General features: G+C 39.8%; 1 protein-coding gene across 4 annotated transcripts in view; it reads right to left on the bottom strand.

The window, feature by feature from the left end:
* The window catches only part of Tafa1 (TAFA chemokine like family member 1), a 507,607-nt gene that overhangs the window by 228,304 nt on the left and 259,723 nt on the right, over positions 1-19,580 (bottom strand).

The following is a 19,580-nucleotide window of genomic DNA, read 5'->3' as shown; positions in this document are numbered from 1 at the left end:
ACAGAGGCTCACAATGAAGATTCCACTATTGAAAATGGCTATTATTAGTTTCTCTAGTGTCAATTATCTAGGAAGAAGATTTGAGCCTTTGTCTATCTGAACCAGAGTAAACTTTTTGATTTTTATACTTTCATAGGCCCTCAAGACATTGGCAAGGGTTCATCTAGCAAATATGGTCTCAATATGAAGTTCTGGATCACTGTCAGAAGCCAAAGAAGATGTGGCTGCCACACACTTTCAGAATGGATACTTTGTCTTTGGGTGAGGGTCTATGATTTTTACTAGTCAGTCAAACTAATCCATCACTTTGGGTTGCAGAATAGTGAAACTTCTGGTGAATCTTTTTTGCCTTATGCTGTAGTAGTTAATGCAAACCAGGACATTAAAAACATACATACATACAAACAAACAAACAAACAAAAACACTCCTCAGTGCCATCCTTCTGTACTCACAATTTAAAGATGGCCAATATAGCTTTTGAGAATTTTGAGAAAGCAGTAAGACAGTGAATGAACTGCCTCTTAAGCTAACCTGAGAGTAGAGTGGGGATGTCACTAAGGACTTTTGCTTTTTCCAGCAGCTCGCAGTAGGTCAAGAAGAGAGCCAAAAGATTAAGAAAGCATTTACAAGAAACCCAATTCTTGTGTACCTTAGCATCCCAAGAACTCCGAACTGGTTTAGAGATGTGTACTGACAAATAAAAGGTCAGGACAAAAAGCCACAGAGAAATGACACAGAAATGAGAGAGGGCACTTCTTTAAAGCCACAGGTAGGTACACAGGTGAGCTAATGTGGTACAAACACACTCGATTGGATATTTACAGTATACAGCATTTGATGTAATGTATGTAGAAGAAAAGAAAATTGATGTCTATGTGTATTTGGGTTCAAAGAAAAGACAATGATGAGAAATGAATGAGAAAAATAAATACATACATTTCAGGAACACAGGTTGCTGGGTATATGTCTGAGAATGTTTTGCTAGAATAGATCAGAACCCTATTATTACTGGCTGCCCTTTTGTCAACTCGACAGAAGCTGAGAAGAGGGAACCTAATTGGGGAAATAGCCCCATATAATTGCCTGGAGGCAAGTCTGTGGGGGCATTTTTTTCATTAATGACTCATGTTGGGTGGCTCAGCTCACTGGGTGTGGAAGAACTCCTGGGCAGGTGGTTACTGACATAACAAAGAAGGTCTAGCAAGCCATGAGGAGCAAGCCAGTAAGTAGCATTCCTGCATGGCCCTTGCTTCTGCTGCTGCTTCCAGGTTCCTACCTTAAATTCTTTCTTCAGCTTCCCTCAGTGATGGAGTACGACCTAAATGTCCTAAGCAGAAATAAACCATTTTCCTAAGTTGCACTTGGCCATGGTAACACAAGTTACACTTGGCCAAAGCAACAAAACCTTAAACTAACTAAGACACCTCCAAGTTCCCTAGTCCAGGAAACCATGAGAATTGTTTGCTTACGACCTTAGAGATATTTTCCCATCAAGTACCTCAGGTACTTCTCTGATCTCAGGTCCCTCACGCTTCCTCTTATTTCTTGGTGGCTTTTCCTCCAAGTAGAATGGCTTGCTAGAGCCTTCTTCAGTATACAGTGCCCACCTTATTGAGAACAAATGTAACTCAGTTACCAAATTAGCATATCATTTCAAATATCTACACAAACCCAAGTTCTCCCTTCTTCACAACACTCAAGAATGGCTTTTGCTTCCTCATGTTTTATCTTACGGCTCTATTCTCCTGCACTGGATGACAGTGAGCTCATTCATGAAACTTTCTTCCATTTCTTTATGGAGATTCATTAATGCCTGGTACTATATTATAGCAGCACTATACTGTAAGGAAATGCCTTTTCTGCTATGTCAGACAAAATTCTCCAAACACATAGGTACACATGGGAAGAAAACACTGATTAAATGTGATATATGTTTTTTAAATATAACAACATAATTTTTCTCATAATAATATATTGTTTAAAATGCCATATATACTCTTTGTGAGCAATGGACAGGATGTCTTCATTCTGTACAACTTGAATATGCATATCTATTTCTGCCTCTATTTCCCCCTTATATGATGACTTATTTCCATAAGATTATTTGAATAGAAACACTTAAACTGGCTCACTATACATGCTATGGGGCAGACAGATCCATGGCTACCATAGTATTACGTTTTTGCCTTGGGAGAGGAACCTTGTAGTGTTTCTGTGGTGTTGAAATGAGACCATGGCTGTAAAGGGCTTAGAAACCGCTGTTCATGTAAAGAGCACTCTATGCATGAAATACAAACCATTCTGTCCCAAAACACCTTGTAGATTCACTAGCTATTATTCATTGCTATACTGCTTTGTATGTGAGGGTAAGCATCATCTGTGGAAAAGGAACCTGGCCCTGGCATGTCTTGTATTCTAGTGATACTGCAGAGAAAACTTCAGTGCAAGCTACCATGTCTTCAGCCCATCAGTCTCATACTGAGGTTGTGGTTTCCACATTATCACCAACGACGTAGATAAACATTGCTTTTCTTTAAAATTTCGTGAGTCAGATCCAGTCGCATGGTTTCATGTACATCATTTTTAGTTGACATTTACCATGATCCGCTATCTACTATGTTGCATATGTAAAAAAATCAGAGAGAAAAATCAAGATCAAAGGTTAGCAGAGTGGAATAAAGCACTCAAGAGTAGTTAGCTAGTAAACGTAGTGTCGGTTAGATCCTGAGGGGTAAATGGTTTATTGCAGAGTAAAAAGAGTTAAATTTTAGAAAGCATTTTTTCAAATATATCCATTTGTAGCTGATAACATGAGTAATTTCTTCTTTAAATTATTTCCCACATGCAGATTAAAGGTTACAAATTAACAGTTAAACACATTAGACAAAAGCATTACTTATAAAGCACCAATATAGATATCAATTAAATCTTAAATTAGATATACCTTTTGACTTATATGAAAATAAGAGAATTACTACACTATTAAAGAGTTTGAAACTACTGGGTCATCAAGTAATTAGGAACCTGTCAAAGTCTGTTATGTTATCATGTCTCGGTTACTGTTCAGAATATTGCTTGCTACTTCTGGCCTGAATGAGATGTAGTTAACATGCAGCTTCAGTCAACAAAGGTTCAAAGGGGACAATTTAATTATGACTCCGTAACTTCTTAATTTTCAATTATTATGACACAGGGTTACTGCCCTTGAGAGAGGGCAGTTAAAAGACACTTCCACTCACAGAAAAGTGGTAGATACAGATGAATTTGAGTAAGAATATTTACTCTTCATGTATTTTTAAAGGTTGAAGTAAGACAATAGAATCTGAAAAACACACAAGGCATATGGACACACACACACACACACACACACACCAATTTTACATGGCCGCATTGAAAAGCAGTCAGTTCTACAGACCGCTACTTTCAGAGCTGTGAATGTTACATGCTTTCCTGAAGTATACTTTCAAGAAAAAACATAATGTAAAAATGGAGGGCTTACATTAAACTAAAGAGAGTTTTTCTATGACCAACATTTCTCAGAAAATAGTATATAAAATAATTCACAGGAGCGAGTATATAAAACATCCCAAGTTGTGTATTTTGTTTTGTCATAATACTAGAGTTCAGGGGAATAGTCTCTGGTTTGTCTTCACATTATGCAGAAGAGTCCTCACAGGGAGTCAGTCCGTGGGTGTTCTAGCTGTACCACTTTTTGCTTTGGGCAATCCGTCCACTCATCATAACACCTACTTACTCCCACATACATGGTTTGAGTTAAAGGAACGCAGACCAGTGGATTTCCTGTGATAAATGAAATCCTTCAACTTAACCAGGGCCAAACTGAGGGCTTCCATTTGCTTCTCCAAATGCTTTGCTTTTCTTCTGATCAATCTGAACTGATGGTACACACCATCAGTCACCCAGAGGTTCCCAGCCAGTAGCAAGGACATGCTGGCTATTTCTTTTCCTGCTTCGCCTCCCACATTCTAGTCACCTGAAAAGTTAGAAGGCTCAGCTTCTGAACTGCACTCTTCTCCCTTTTCACAGACGCTTTCTGAATTTTACAAGGAATCATTTCCCACCTGCCAGGCTGCCCCAGAAGAAGTCTAGTGTTCTGCTAGTTTCCACCTTTGCTCATTATTCAGATCGCTGTCAGATATAAGTAGTTTATGCCAACTGTTGTCCTAGAGCATTCTGGCGCATTCCCATGGCTCTTACACTAACACTAACACCAGTTTCTGGAAGCACATAGCTCTAATTGTGAAGAATATGCAACAGGGGATCTGCCACCAAGAATAGATCTAATTGTGAAGAACACACAACAAACACCTGTGATCTAGAGTGAAGAGCGTTTATGGAGGTACTTTAATATAGGACAAATAAAATACCATATATAAAAGAAAGATTAGTAAATTGAGCTACATTAAAAACTAAATCTCTCTACTCTTAAAAGCCACCCTTAACAAAGAGCATCCTGCTTACACAGATTTTTAGTGACATACAGGAAAGAAGATTCACGTTATGTATAATATATAGTACACATGTGATATGCAATATAATTATATATGTTATATAATGTTAGATTCAGCTTATATTATATCAAGTATATTATATATAACATGATTGTTATATATATACACATATATGCCAGACCTATAAAGCAATGCAAACAACAGAAGCAATGCAATAAAATATCGACCAGTAACATGAACCAATTTTTGTAAAACATCTTATTCCTTTGCTACGGTAGTGGATATGCATTTTGTGATTATTCATTGAAGTGAAATTTATGATATGGGGTTTCTATTTTAATAAACATTACAAAAGTTAACAAACCTGAATGCTTCAAGGCCCAAGATAACTTCCTTGGAGTCTAAAGTAATGTGGCCTAGTTTCAATACTTAATTATCGTTACAGTAATCTTGACAACCCTAGTCATTTTTTCCCATTAAATGATAGGCATATTTCATTTTTCCCTATAAAGTGATAGGAGCAGAGTAGATTTGCATAAGAATCGTGTGATTCCATAGAGGCCTATCGTTCTTTCATCTTGGGACGGCCATTTTCTGTCAGTGCACCTGCTCACACAGTGGTATTTTAACAAGTTGAGAGACCTTGGTGCTGCCCTTTGTGAAAGATGAATAAACAAGGATAAAAGAATAAGGATATTAATGTTTTAAGTGTCATATTGAATTTGAAAAGCAGGACAGAGAGAGATCTCCACTGAAAGCAGAGGCAGGACGAGATGAGAAATGGAGACAAGAGTAGACACTGGGGCTAGGAGGAACGCAGATGAAAGGACTACTGGGATCGCTGAAGAAGCAGCCTCGCTCATTTAGTGAGAATGGCAACTCCATCGCCCATGGGCCAGTTCTCCAGGCAGCAAAGTCAGTGAAAAGGCAATTTCCAGAGCAGTTTTTAATTTCATTTGCTCCATTTTTATGCTCACCAATGTCTTTGGATTTAACACTAACACAAGTCATGGATAGCTGAACCTTAGATGAACCGCTTAAAAGTTAAATGTTTGGGGAAGAACAGATGGATCGAAGGTTAACAGCACTTGCTACTCTTGCAATGACCCTGGATAGATTTCCCAAGACTCACATGGCAGTTTCTAACTTTCTGGAACTCTAGTTCTGGGGATCTGATGCCCATTTTTCTAGACACCTGACACATACACAGTGCGCATATATACATGAAGACAAAAACACTCATCCACACATATAATAAAGATAAAAAGATCTTTAGAATGGTCTTTGTGTATCTGTAGCCAGGCCAGGACTTACACATGGTCCTAGGAGCATGGGATGTTCTGAACTCAGGAGTGAGGAGCAGTGTATGCATGAGGAGCTGTGTATGTATGACCAGTGTACATATGAGGAACAGTGTATACATGAGGAGCAGTGTATGCAGGGGGATCAATGTATGTAGGAAGGCTATTTCCTTAAGAAGCCTTCTTTGCACGTTATGCTAATTCTAGTTTAGAAACTCATGTGAATTCTCAGCATGCATGGAGAAGGAAGATTACCCATAACCAGCGAGCAAAATAATGAGAAACAAGACCGAAGGAGGCCTTTGAGCTTCAGCAATACGGCTTCGCTCACAGGAACTGTCGGGGAAAATGTATTTTAAAAACACTAAGAATGTTCCAATCATGTCAGAAAAAAAATTAAAATACCTTCCCCACCCCTAAACAAAAACAGAAACAGAAACAACATAACCCATTACAACAAATGTCCTCCAGGTATACCAAGTTGAGTCAGATGAGAAATTCCAAAATGTCCTTCACTCCAGCAAATGAACAGATGTAATTAGAGTTCACCAACAGGCCTTGCTCCAGGGCACAGGAGGAAGGGGTGAGCAGTCCTAATTGGAAGTAGGAATTTATATCGTATTCAGTTCAGGCTGGAACGCACTCACGATTAAAATAATTTGCCCAGATGTATTTTTAAAGTACTTAAAATGCATATGGTACCATCAGGAGACACTTTGAAGCCACCAGGGGAAGAGGGTTTTGGGACTAAAGATCTGCTCAGGGGGCTCTCCCCGAGCATTCCTTTGGCCAGACCCACATTTGATTCTGGTTGAATGTGAAGTCAGAGGGGTAGGAAACAGTGCTTAATTCTCTGTACTCCATAGCAGGAAAGAAAAGAAATCTCAGTTGGCCCTGATTATGCCTTTCCATCACAGTGACTTCGACCCTGGATGAAATGCATCTGTTTATTCCTGAGCTTGGTGGGGAGAAGCAAAGGTCAGGGCGGAGAAGCCGCCAAGGAAACAGAGCAACCCAATGAGGCTTTCATAGTTAGCAGGTGATGAATGAAGGGCAAAGAGGAGCCCACGTCCTCCGTAATAGGGTGATAATAGGAGTCTCATTTGGGCTGCTGTATTCCGCTTCAGCTTGTGTCAGCTTTTCCATTACGCAGGCAGCTTTTCAGGAAGGTGATAATTCAATTCAGGGGTAAGGAAAAATAAGAGGAAAGTAAATTAGCTGTGGGCTGAGACTTAGCAAATAAGGTTCTACATTTGGGTATGCAGAGCCCAAGAAAATGCAAGAGTAGATCACATTTAATACATACATACATACATACATACATACGTACGTACGTACATACATACATACATTAAACTTACATATGTGTGTGTGTGTGTGTGTGTGTGTGTGCGCGCACGCTCGCACGCACGCATTCATTGTCCACAATGCTCCTGAATACAGGGTCCAGAGACTACAGAATTTCTCCACCTTCAAACTCACTGAACCCCTATTCCAAATGTCCAATACCAAGAATGGGCCTATTAAAAGCACACATCTAAGGGGACTGACTTCCCTGTCTAGATCCCTCTCACCAACACAAAGACTGTAGTGCCCAGCTCCATATCCCTTCAGAGGCTCTTCACATCTGAGTCTAGAGCTAACTTCCAATGTTGTGACTGTTCTATGGGGCTGTCACTGAGGGCTCATCTAATATCTCTGGAAGGTTTCAACAATGACCTCTCACACCTAGAGACTAGATGCTCAGCAATATTGGCTAAATGGATGTCAAATACAGTCTTTGCCATTTCTAACTTTCATGGGTATTCTATTACTTTTTTCCTACCTACTGTCCCTTATGACTCCTTCTCATCCTCTGCTGGGCACTCTGTTTCTAACCCCAAGTGGCCAGCCCTAAATGATACATACATGACCAACATAAAATGGACTCAGTGGGGTATATTTGGACAAACATCACATATGTATGTGTGTGTGTGTGTGTGTGTGTGTGTGTGTGTGTGTGTGAGAGAGAGAGAGAGAGAGAGAGAGAGAGAAAGAGAGAGAGAGAGACAGAGAGAGAGAGACAGAGAGACAGAGAGACAGAGAGAGAACTAAAGGAGAAGTCACAATTTGAAAGGGAGTAGAGAGATACAGAAGGAGTTGAAAGGGGTAGAAGTGATGTAAGTAGAGTGCCCATTCATGAAATCCTAAATCATAAGACATAACATATTTTTCAGAAGAGTCAAGACATTACTCAGAACATAGGCTCTATAGTAATATTTTTTGTTATCACTAGATAACGCTGGAAATCACTAGAAGACATACATCTCTTTGGATGGTGGCCTCTCCTATGTTTCTTGGGCCAAGTGGGCATCAGTGCAGAGTCAACATCAAAACCCAGTGACAAGATGGTCAGCTGTAGATGACCTTAAACAATAGACATAATCAATCACTACCAGGAAATTTCTGGCTTCGATTTCTGTTTCTCTGCTCAGTGTGTCATTTCACTCACACCATTCAGGTTTTCAGAATGAGCAGAATTGTATAACTGTCAATCTCAAGGAACCAGTGGATACTAGACAAGTTTTACAATACAGCACAATAGCTCAGAACTGATCATGCCTACTATTTTGTGGTGTGGGGTAGGCCATCAGGAAGGACAAACTGCAAAAGGATGTTGTACTTACTCACTTTTATGACAATAACTTTTCCATAAACATAATTTTGAGCTTCAAATACCTCAATGTGCATTTTCTTGTTTTACTGCGTAGTGAGGTTCAGGGGCATTGGGGAACTTTCACACCTTAGTGCCCAGGTTAGGAGACATGCAGAATGAAGCAAGAGCTTGAAGGTTCATCCTGATGAGGAATGTACCAAATTCAGACATTGTATGCATAGATCGCTGTCAAAAATCCTTTGAATTTCCCAGCAAGGAAAATAGACTTTGTCTGATGTAAAGAAGCCTCAAGACTAAGATACATAAGTATAGGAAGGCTTGAAAACAAGCAGCTTAGACAAAAGGAAATAAGAAAACAAGCATGTGTGAATTCAGGACCCTTCTTTTTATATGTTAAGACGTCTGTCAATTCTTCAGTAGGAATCAATTATGAGAAAACACTCATAAACACTCCTCCTTGTATGCCAAGCTTACTCATTTGCTGTAAGCATGAATCCTCTATGACAATAAGGTACGTTGCATTTTCTCTTAGATAACAGTGAAGTCACAGATCCAAGGAAAGAGTCATGTTTCAAATGAGGCAAAAGTAAAACATGTGCCTCTCTTTCCACTGCATTAAAACCAACCTGATATCCGGAAAGGAGTATACGCAAAGCCCTAGTATATACTAGGGCACGGAAATGTACCCAGTTCATCTAAGGTGCTGCCTCACGGCCTTTCAGTGGGCAAACTAAGGATCAGAGTTCAGGTCAAATCTCAGCTACCAGCTCTGGAACATGCTAACTACTCTTTCCCTTATCTGTAGAATGACGGTGATTAAGAGTTGTACCTACTTCATTAGGGCCTCACAAAAACTGAGCGTAATGTGTAACGTCATATCCCAAGCATTTAACATGCAGAGTTCACTGCAATGAGTAAAAGAATGTAGAGTGCTATAAGCAAGGATGAAATGATCATTTATGCAATCTGCCAGGCAGCTTACCTGTCAGCAAACAGCAACCTGCAGCATTCAAAAGTCAGCTTTCACACTGCAAAGCCATTCAAGTAGTGTTGACTGCCCCAGTCCACAAGGGATTGCAAGGCTCAATGCTCCAGCACAGGGAAATGCTAGGGTGCTGAGGTGGGAGTGCGAGGGTGGGCAGGTGAGCACCTTCACAGAAGCAGGGAGAGGGAATGGAATTGTGGGTTTGGGGAGGGAAAACTGTAAAGGGGGATAACACTTGAAATGTAAATAAGTAAAATCCCAATAAAAAAAGAAAGAAAATATAACATCATGTGTGTGGTCACAAGGTCTCATGGTATAGTGAGGCCAGGAGAGATCTCTTTTCTGAGAGATATCCTTGACTTCATAGTATATAGGGATATAGGGGAGACATTATACAAATGGCTCCAAGAGAAATTGGGTAAAGTCGAGAGCCAAGTCATGAATCCTGGTTATGCTATGTACTCTTAGACATGCCTCCAACCCACCTCTGACTCTGTTTCCCAATATCTGTAACTAGCTAGTCTATAGTTGGCAAGACCCCATGCAAGGATGCACAAAGTACTTAGAACAATGTCTGGTCCACAGTACATACTGGATACCTGTCCTCCCTGAGGACAACCAATCATGAACAGAAGGAAAGCCTGCATACAGATGACATTCTTAGGCTGGCAAGATGGTTCCACAGGTAAAATACATGCTGCACTTACCAGATGGCCCAAGTTTGATCACTAGAACCTGAAAGAACTGACTTCAAAATATGTTCTCTAACCTCTACACACTTGCTATGATATGCACAGCCTTCTCTCTCCTTCTTCCTTTTATTCCTCTTCATTCTCTGCCTCCTCCTCCTCCCTCCTCTTCCCCCTCATCTTCCTTCTCCTCTTACTACTACTACTACTACTACTACTACTACTACTACTACTACTACTACTACTACTGAATACACAATTTTTAAAAGACACCACTTATTTCTGGGGATCAAAAATTACACTGCTAGGTACCTTGACAGCAGCACACATGTATTCAGTCATGACACTATCTCAAACCCCATAATAGCCATTTAAGGAAGAAAACATGTAAATGTATCTACTCCAACATGGCTGTCACATCAAACAAAAGGTCCCCATGCCCTTGTTGAATTTAAAACTGTGGACAGAATTCAGCATGAACAATTGTTCTGATCATTAAAGAATCTGAATATGAATTCTGAGTTGATTACAGTTCACCAGTGCCACTATTGTGCTATAAATAGAATTAAATGCCACAACTGTATTTTTCCCAGTCTTCCTTCAGAACAGTAGTAAATACTTCATTAGAATGGTTAATAATGGAAATGAGCATCCAAAAAATAAATCAAAACCTCTTAAAGAACGGATTCTAGATCTTGCTGTCACAACAGGTACCCAGCATTCCTGATTTTGAAAACAGTAAAGAAACCATCTTCAGACAGTCTAACATCAGGGACAATGTGGTGTTGTGATATCTAGAGGTTTGTAGCATTACATACTTCTCTATGTGCAAATTTTCTTTTGCCACTTATAAGGCTTGCAGAGAATTTACATCTTACCTTTTGCCTTCCCCAGACTTTGGATTTCATATCTATTGTCCTAATCTGCTTCTCTATTGCTGTGGTGAAGCAGTGACTAAAAGCATTTTGGGTAAGGAATGTGCTTCTCTGGCTTATACTTCTTCAACCCAGTCTACCACCTGGGGAAGCCAGACCAGCAATGTAGCAGCAGAGACCCAGGAGAAAAGCTGCTTACTGGTCTTCTTGCTCTGGCTTGCAAAGTTACCTTTGTTGTTGTTGTTGGCAATGAATGCCATTTAATTAAAGACAACCATGACAAATCCATAACTATCATACATAATGCATATATTAATGACAAATGTTTTCAAAGACAAAGATTGTTTGGCATAAATGTAGTTTTTGACAAGCATTTGTCATGGTTGTCTTTGATTAAAAAAAAAACCAGCTACTTTTCTCATCCATATCAGGCCCACCTACCCAGGGATGGCACTACACAGACAGACAGACCGATGGACAGACAGACAGACAGACAGACAGACAGACACACACACACACACACACACACACACACACACACACACGACTAGGTCCTACCATGTCAATCAGCAATCAAGGAAACACGTCACAAACATGCCCACACACCAGTCTGATGGACGTAAATTTTCAGTTGAGATTCCCCTTTCGGGTATATTTAAGTCTGTATCAAATTGACAAAAATGATGACATCCATGAAAACTTAACTTAAATATTTACCATCCTCGTGCTCTAGGGCACTTGAAAGAATCCAGGGAATTGACAGAGAACTGAGTAGACCTTTAAAAATTAGTACTAGCATTTGATAAAAGATTGTGTTGCTTTCTTATTGCACAGAATAAGAAATGTTTGAACTGTCATCTAAATCGGTATATTTATTAAATAACATGAAAATTTATGAAGACCTTTAGAGAGTAAAATCACTGAGGAGTAAAAAGTTTAATCTCAAAGAGTATGGACAAACTGATAAAGCAGACGGCACTGATAAAAATGAAGACTTTTGAAGAAATAGAGCATTGCTCCCCAAATAAATACATTTATATTATTGTCATTTCATTTCTATTTCTTCATGTCTTCAACATTGAACATCTCCCCATTTCTAACACATTCAAAACCCCTGAAATCCTATGATATGGATTTTGGATAAGCAACTGATGTAATTTAGCTTTTCTTTTGCATCAAGATATTTTTAGCCATCCCCCTATATAGAAAGGGGCTACTCAGTGAACTGTCAACACCTCTACAGTTAGAGGCAGGGTTGTTTTGTAATCATGTAAGGCAGAAGGGCTATACTGTTACAAGGTATTTCCTGTACAGTCATTCTCTGTCACCTGAGACTTTCCCTACCTCACTTATCAAGTCACATTCTTCAAGAAAGAGAATATTGAGATTGCATAACAATGAACCACAAAAGAAGGCACTGCTAATCCACTATTGTACAAAGAGTGATTGCCAGCCAGGGTTGTTAAAGGATCGATGGTATTGAAGGAATGAGTTGTGGTGAGCAGAATATTGACCATTGAAAAGAATGATAGACAATCGTAGCCCCCGTCCAACACCAGCGCTAAAATGGCTGCTGCTGTGCAGTGTCTCAGCCCGCTCCCCTTTGCAAGTTCTTTTATGTTTGATTACAGTCTTTTCCCTCCTCAACTCTGTTTTCTCAAGTGGTTCCTTCATAACCTTAATGACAGCAAAAAAGCACTATGCGGCAGATGGGAAAACATATCACTTACATTGTTAGCATTATTAGAACTTTACATTCTGTATGGAAACCTGTATAGGAGAATTTGGGCAAATGTGCTTGGCAAAGCTGCCATTGAACATTACTTAAAATGTGAAAAGCTACAGTTGTATATCATTAGCGATACTAATATAAATTCCTCCAAAGTCCACGAATGAAAGAAGTTGTTTCTCTCGATGGTGTGCAATTCCCTGTTGCCACATGTACTATGCAATGCAGAACGTGTTGTGCTATACTTATAAGCTTAGCTATTAACCAGGCATACAATCCATGCACAAAGCCCATCATAGAACTTAATGTTACAAAGAAAACCATCTCCTCGCAGTTCTGTGATTTTTATGAGATTTCTACTCAAAATGGGAAATTTCCCTATTGAGTAAATGTTTTGAATTGAAATTCCAGGTAGAAGCATAGAGAGGAGAAATATGCCCCTTTCTCCTTAGATTGCCTGTAACAGACATAATGCATTCATTATTGTGTCCATTTCTTTCATCAGATTATCATGTCCAGAAAGCAAGATCTCACCCAATTCGTTTCTGCACAGTTCGAAGCATCTGGTTTAAAGTGTTAACCGAGCACACGTGTCTTGATAAAATGATGATTCGGGACTAGGGAGGGAAAAGCAGATGAATCTAAACATTAACACCTGTGTGACATGTATTATAAATAAAGCCATGGTTATCTGTCTGTGCTCCACAATTAAAATCATATACCTGGACTTCTCTCCAGTGTTCTTTTAAAGAAATAAACAAGCATGCCCGAACCTCCCCCCAGATATGTCATGAAGCACGATGTTTCATATTGGGATCCAAAAGTTTTTAAATTTTATTTCAGTTCTTATATGGCTCTAGCACATGTCATGACATTTTGGAAAGTTTGCTTTGTCTCTGGTCAGATAGAGGCCATAGACTTCTCTTCAACCAACTCTGAAGAGCAAGCAGCTAACTATCCAGGACCTGGGTACCCAAACCAGGCCATGAACAGGCAGTAGTACCTGGAATTGGGTGACAGCCACCAAATAGCAGCCCTTGCAGCAGATCTACTGGGATCCCATCTGAACTTGACTCCTACTCACATTAGAGCTGGAAAGTACCCATCAAGAACCCTGTGAAGGAAGTGTGCTGTGTTGACAGACAGCATTGAGATTACCATCCCTTGGACTCTTGTTAGAAACAGAATCTTAGTTTCTGCTCTAGACCTGCTAAGCAAGCACCTGGAGTAGCGGGGCTCAGGATAGGCATTTTAATAGGCTTTCTGGGTGATGCTCAGGCTGGCGAAGCTTGAGAATCCCTGATCTAAAGTTGAAAGGGTCCATCTGGGTTTACATGAAAAGTTGAAAGTTAGACTTAAGCCACAGTATTTCTGACCCCTTCTCTAGATAGAAAACCTGGCTCATGGCTCTGGTGCTTTATGAACATATAGGACTTTTCAGGAAGTCAAATTGGAACTAGGAGTGAGGAATAAAAGTTGAACAAACACACGAAGGAATGGGAGAGGGGAGAAGTCATTGAAGAAAAAGATGAAACCCCATGCAGATAAATGAGTGTGAAATATATTGTAAGTTTTCAAGCTGGGTAAAAAGCAAAGGGAATGGCTTAGCATTCTACTTCAGAGTATAACAATCCTCACTTACTTGTGGGAGACCCATTTTAAGATTCCCAGGGAATACTTGGAACAACTGAACATGGGCCAGAAGTCCCAGTATTTCCTGACTTTTCAATATATGCATTCCTATGATGAGGTTCTTATAAATCAAGCACTGCAGGAGATTACTAGCAAAAAATGAAACAAGGAAAATATTACATTGTAACAAAAGTTAGAACATGGAATTCTTCATACAGACATATACTCTTGGTAGGAACATACATGATTAGCAGTTTGGGGAGATTCTTTGATGGTATCTAAGGAAATATTTAATCATTTTTCACACAAATGGGTCTGGTACTTCTGTTTATAGGAAGGTCTCTTATAGGGGAAATAGGTAGTCATTTTTTTTATAAGTCACAATACAAATGCTTATAATGTTTCTCTGTTTGTAGTGATAATATGGAGAGAATTGAATCCTATGCATTCTCTGAGATAGAACAGTTCAGCAAATGTGATGTGTTCATAGCACTTATTTCTAAAAGTATTGACCAAGAAAGCTGTCAAAATAATGCACAGCTCAAGGAGGAAACTGTCCGTCATCCTTTTTTAGAGGGCAGAAAAGAATGCTTATGCGTGCACCTGGGTTTCATGGACCAGCGTCTGGGAGACTAAGAACAAACAGCAGGTATCTTAGACAAGGAGGAAGGAAAGTGCCTGCCTTGGTGCAGATGGCTGTCACTTTTACCTTAATGTGGTTTTGTGCTAGTGCATCATGGGGTCAAGGTGACAAAATCCCAACCAATGGGTATCCTAGTTAAGGTTTCTGTTGCTATGAAGAGACATAACGACCATGGCAACTCTTATCAAGGAAAATATTTAGTTAGAGCTGGTTTATAGTTTCAGAGGCTTGGTCCATTATCATCACGTTGGCATGCAGGCAGACATGGTCTTGCTGGAGAAAAAGTTGAAAGTTGTACGTCTTGATTCACAGGCAGCAGAAGCAACTATGAACCACACCAGGCATTGCTAAAGCATATGAGACCTCACAGCCTGCCCACACAGTGGTACACTTCTTTGAACAAGTCCACAATTCCAAATAGTGTACTTCCTATGGGCCAAGCATTCAAACACATGGGTGTTTGGGACCATTCCTATTCAAACCACAACACTTGGAAAACTCATTTAGGCTCTGAGTAAGGCTTCCTGCACCTTCGGCTTTCTAATCTCTTCCACTCTCTCAGTTTCAGGCTCGAGACTGGAAAACTCTAGAAGACGGAGAAGTTGTTTGTAAACTCTGAACATAGGCCTGCTGTTCAGAAGTGGCATAAGGGGAGTCTACAGGGACCCTGGGTTCTAGCAGAGGAGCAGACATGTGACTTAACTAGCTCTTTTTAAATGGCATTGCAGGGCTGGAGAGATGGCTCAGCCGTTAACGGCTAGGCTCACAACCAAATATATAAATGGCATTGCAATGCCCATGTGACAGTGACCTCGATGTTTAATTCAGTGCTTTTCAGGTTTCCTTCTCAAAAGACTTCTCAGACCAAGCACTACTTAAATGGCTAGGTGCACCTGTTAGAAGTAGACACAGGATAGATATATACATGTATACATGTATTTAACACATGTCTGTGGGATACAGCAGAAATGTACACAGATAACACATGTATATGCATATATATGACACATGATACATATACATGTGCTAAATAAACAGCATGCATACACATAGATATAGCATATACATATCATATATGTGTGTATATGTACATATATATGTATATATAAACACATTTATACACACACATGCCACATGCACACACGCATTAAGTATACATGTAATGTATATATGTCATATGTATATGTATATGATATATATATATATATATATCTGTCTAGTAGCACACCCAGAAGCAGATTTCACGTAAAGATGTTCCTCATATATCTTCCATATATTCTCAGCCTTAACATTCTGCCTGGCACATAATTTAATGAAGGACTAAATGAATCTATGAAAGAGTAATGCACATAGTTATCTTTAGATTGTGGCGTTATGGATGATTTTAATTTCCTTTGTATACTTGCCTCTATTCTCTGAATATTTAGCATCAGAAATAAACAATGAAGCTATTTTTTTTAAAAAAAAACTATTAAAACTGTACAAGAAAGCTGTGTGCTGCTCTGTGATAAAGTGGTACTCTGCTGTGCCACAGATTTCAAAACACTGCAAATCACGTCCCCTCCTCAACCCTCCACCCTGTAAGCTACTTAAAAAATAGAATAAATTACGGTAAAATTCAATATACAAGATGAGCATTAGTCAGATCCCCCATCAGGATGATAAAGGAGGTTTACTCTACAATTATATTATATATTTATAAGGAAAAATTTGGAAAGCAGATTCTTTTACATTGATGGATGTATGAACATAAACCATAAGAAATAATAAAAAATTAAGCATCTTTGCTTTCTGTTGCTAAGACTGCACATGTGATGTACAATACTTCAATTCAGGGGATATATTTATCATGCCTCTTGAGAGTATGTGCACACAAATCAACGGAACACCCTCTCGGTGTTGCAAGCCACCTTCTGCATCATTCGCTTCCAGGACATTGAAAAACCTACTTGGTGTGGATCTGGTCACACTGTTGGCCTTGGCTGAGCCACTTAGAAGAATTTCAAGACATTTAGGGTTGTCACAAATAAGGAATAGTACAGTTCCTTAGAGGACAGAGCTAAGGGTAGAGGAAGATATAACTAAGAACATGTTCCATGACTACGGACCACTGAGGCCTGATGTTACCACTACTGAGGTAAAGGTACGCCTCTCCCTCTGACACCACGCCCATGCTAATTGTTTGACATGACTTTATCCTCCGCTTCACTTATTGGACTATTAAATACCAGTTGCCTCATTGAATTTCAAACATTTTTTTTCTTTTTCTAGTCTTAGAATTTTAGCAGAAATGTGGCCGTGTATCTGAGAGATGCCTCCACTCAGTGGATTTCGAATCCACAGTCCAATGGTAGTTCCTAGTATTGCCACTGGCTCTAGTTTTGGTAACTGAGACCATATATCCCAGGCCCAGATACTCATTCTCTAGTAAAACGAACAAACAAAGCAAGCCCACAGAGGAGTCTGACCTGCGAGTGTCCTCATTCTATTAGCTACTGTCTGATTTCTGCTTCTGAGACAAACAACGATAGACTGTTGTTGCTTTGTGTCTCTATAGTGTTTATTTTCCTTCGTGAAGTATCTTGTCTCCTATCTCTTCTTAGCTGACTCTTTTGTGTCACTTAGGTCTCTGCTCAAATGTCACCTCCCGAGAGAGGGCATGGGTGATCATTCTGGCTGTTGTCTTCTTTCAACTTTCCCCAGTCCATTGTTATTTCACCCTTTATCTGAAATTATCTTGCTTTCCTGTTTAGTTTTTGTCTTGCCAAGAGTGACTTTTAATCACTCGTAGGGCAGGAGCCTCAGAAGGCCCGGGAAGACGCCATGCTCAAGGACACAAAAGTCACCTCAAAGCCTTTCCTTTCTTATTTCCAGCGGCAATGGGCTACTTCTCTTCTTCACAAATCACACTTGCTGGAAGTATCTAGACATGGAGCGTCGCCTAAAAAATCTTTTTCTCCTACTATTCACTCACCTACTCAAACTTCACTGCTCAGTCCTTCCGTAACATCAAAAGAGCCTGGGTGCTTCTCCCAACCTCACTTACTAATCACATCACAATTCCTGCCACCTTGAACCCTTTCCTCTCTCTCTCCTTCTTCCTCCAACCACGTGTGTGTGTCTGTGTGTGTGTCTGTGTGTGTCTGTGTGTGTGTCTGTGTGTGTGTCTGTGTGTGTGTCTGTCTGTGTGTGTGTCTGTGTGTGTGTCTGTGTGTGTGTCTGTGTGTGTGTCTGTGTGTGTGTGTGTCTGTGTGTGTGTCTGTGTGTGTGTCTGTGTGTGTGTCTGTGTGTGTGTCTGTGTGTGTGTCTGTGTGTGTGTCTCTGTGTGTGTGTCTGTGTGTGTGTCTGTGTGCGTGTCTGTGTGCGTGTCTGTGTGTGTGTCTGTGTGTGTGTCTGTGTGTGTGTCTGTGTGTGTGTCTGTGTCTCTGTGTGTGTCTGTGTGTGTGTCTCTGTGTGTGTCTGTGTGTGTGTGTGTGTGTAAAATGCAGAGCTCCCTAGAACAGAACCTTCTCTTCCAGTTCCTGGCTTCACTTCATGCCAGGATTTCTTCTCTATAAACATTGCAACACATAGACATTCAGTAACTTAATCCATGAGCAAAACTGGGAAAGATTTAAAAAGAAAATCAAATGAAACATTTACTCAAACTTTATCTTGCCAATTTCTTTCACAAAGTTCTAGCTGTTTTGCCTACCCATCCAATATGCTTCCCCAGACTGTGTGCATGCACCATAACTCTACTTCACAGGTGAAACAAAAATCTTCTGCTAAAGGAATTCTTTCTAGACAAAACAACCAAACAAGCAGTCATTACATCATGAGAAAGCAGAGAACCATAATGATGCTTCTGACTGATGCCACTCACCCATATTCACACATGCACACATACAGATATGCACAGAGACACAAATGCACATGGATATATACACAGAGACTTAATACACATGCATGTTCATGCACATACATATGCATACACGCACACACACAAACATGCATGCACATATGCATGAATGCACCTTGCTCACATGGAGCTACTTATGAAATGAGACATGTGGATGTCATGAGCCATGATGTATTATTTTAGCACTATTATGTTGTGGTTTATGGATGCTGTAACTATCTTGGATCTTAGTGAAAGAAGTCACTTTGCACAACCCTTTAGGTGAGCTTTCAGTGTAGCCATCATGGACCCGCCCTGTTCTTGAGGATATTATCTGTAGAATGATTTTTGCAAACCACACCATGACTTGAACATTGATCACCAGCGTCCGATTCTACAAGCAGAAGTGAACTTTGGCTTCCCATAGACATTTTGGCATTGCACAGAGTTTCATTCCTTTATCAATTTACCATTTTCTCTAGACACCAGCGAGTTAAGTATTAGAGAAGGTTTGGAGAAGTTTCTCTTCCCAATCCTTCATTTAATAAAAGTCTCGATGTTGATCTTTTAAATGCTTTGCCCTTCTTCATTAAAAACATTTAACCTAAGCACATAGTACAGAAATTCAGATTCATAAACTGGGCTTCTAAAATTTATAAGGTGACTTTGCAATGATATCCATTTGTGTATCAACTTAATGGGAACTTTTGAAGCTAT

The sequence above is a fragment of the Rattus norvegicus genome, chromosome 4, assembly GCF_021556685.1.
Source record: "Rattus norvegicus strain SHRSP/BbbUtx chromosome 4, alternate assembly SHRSP_T2T, whole genome shotgun sequence".
Classification (NCBI taxonomy): domain Eukaryota; kingdom Metazoa; phylum Chordata; class Mammalia; order Rodentia; family Muridae; genus Rattus; species Rattus norvegicus.
Note: the sequence above shows the minus strand (reverse complement) of the source record. Positions and strands in the feature narration are given on the sequence as shown.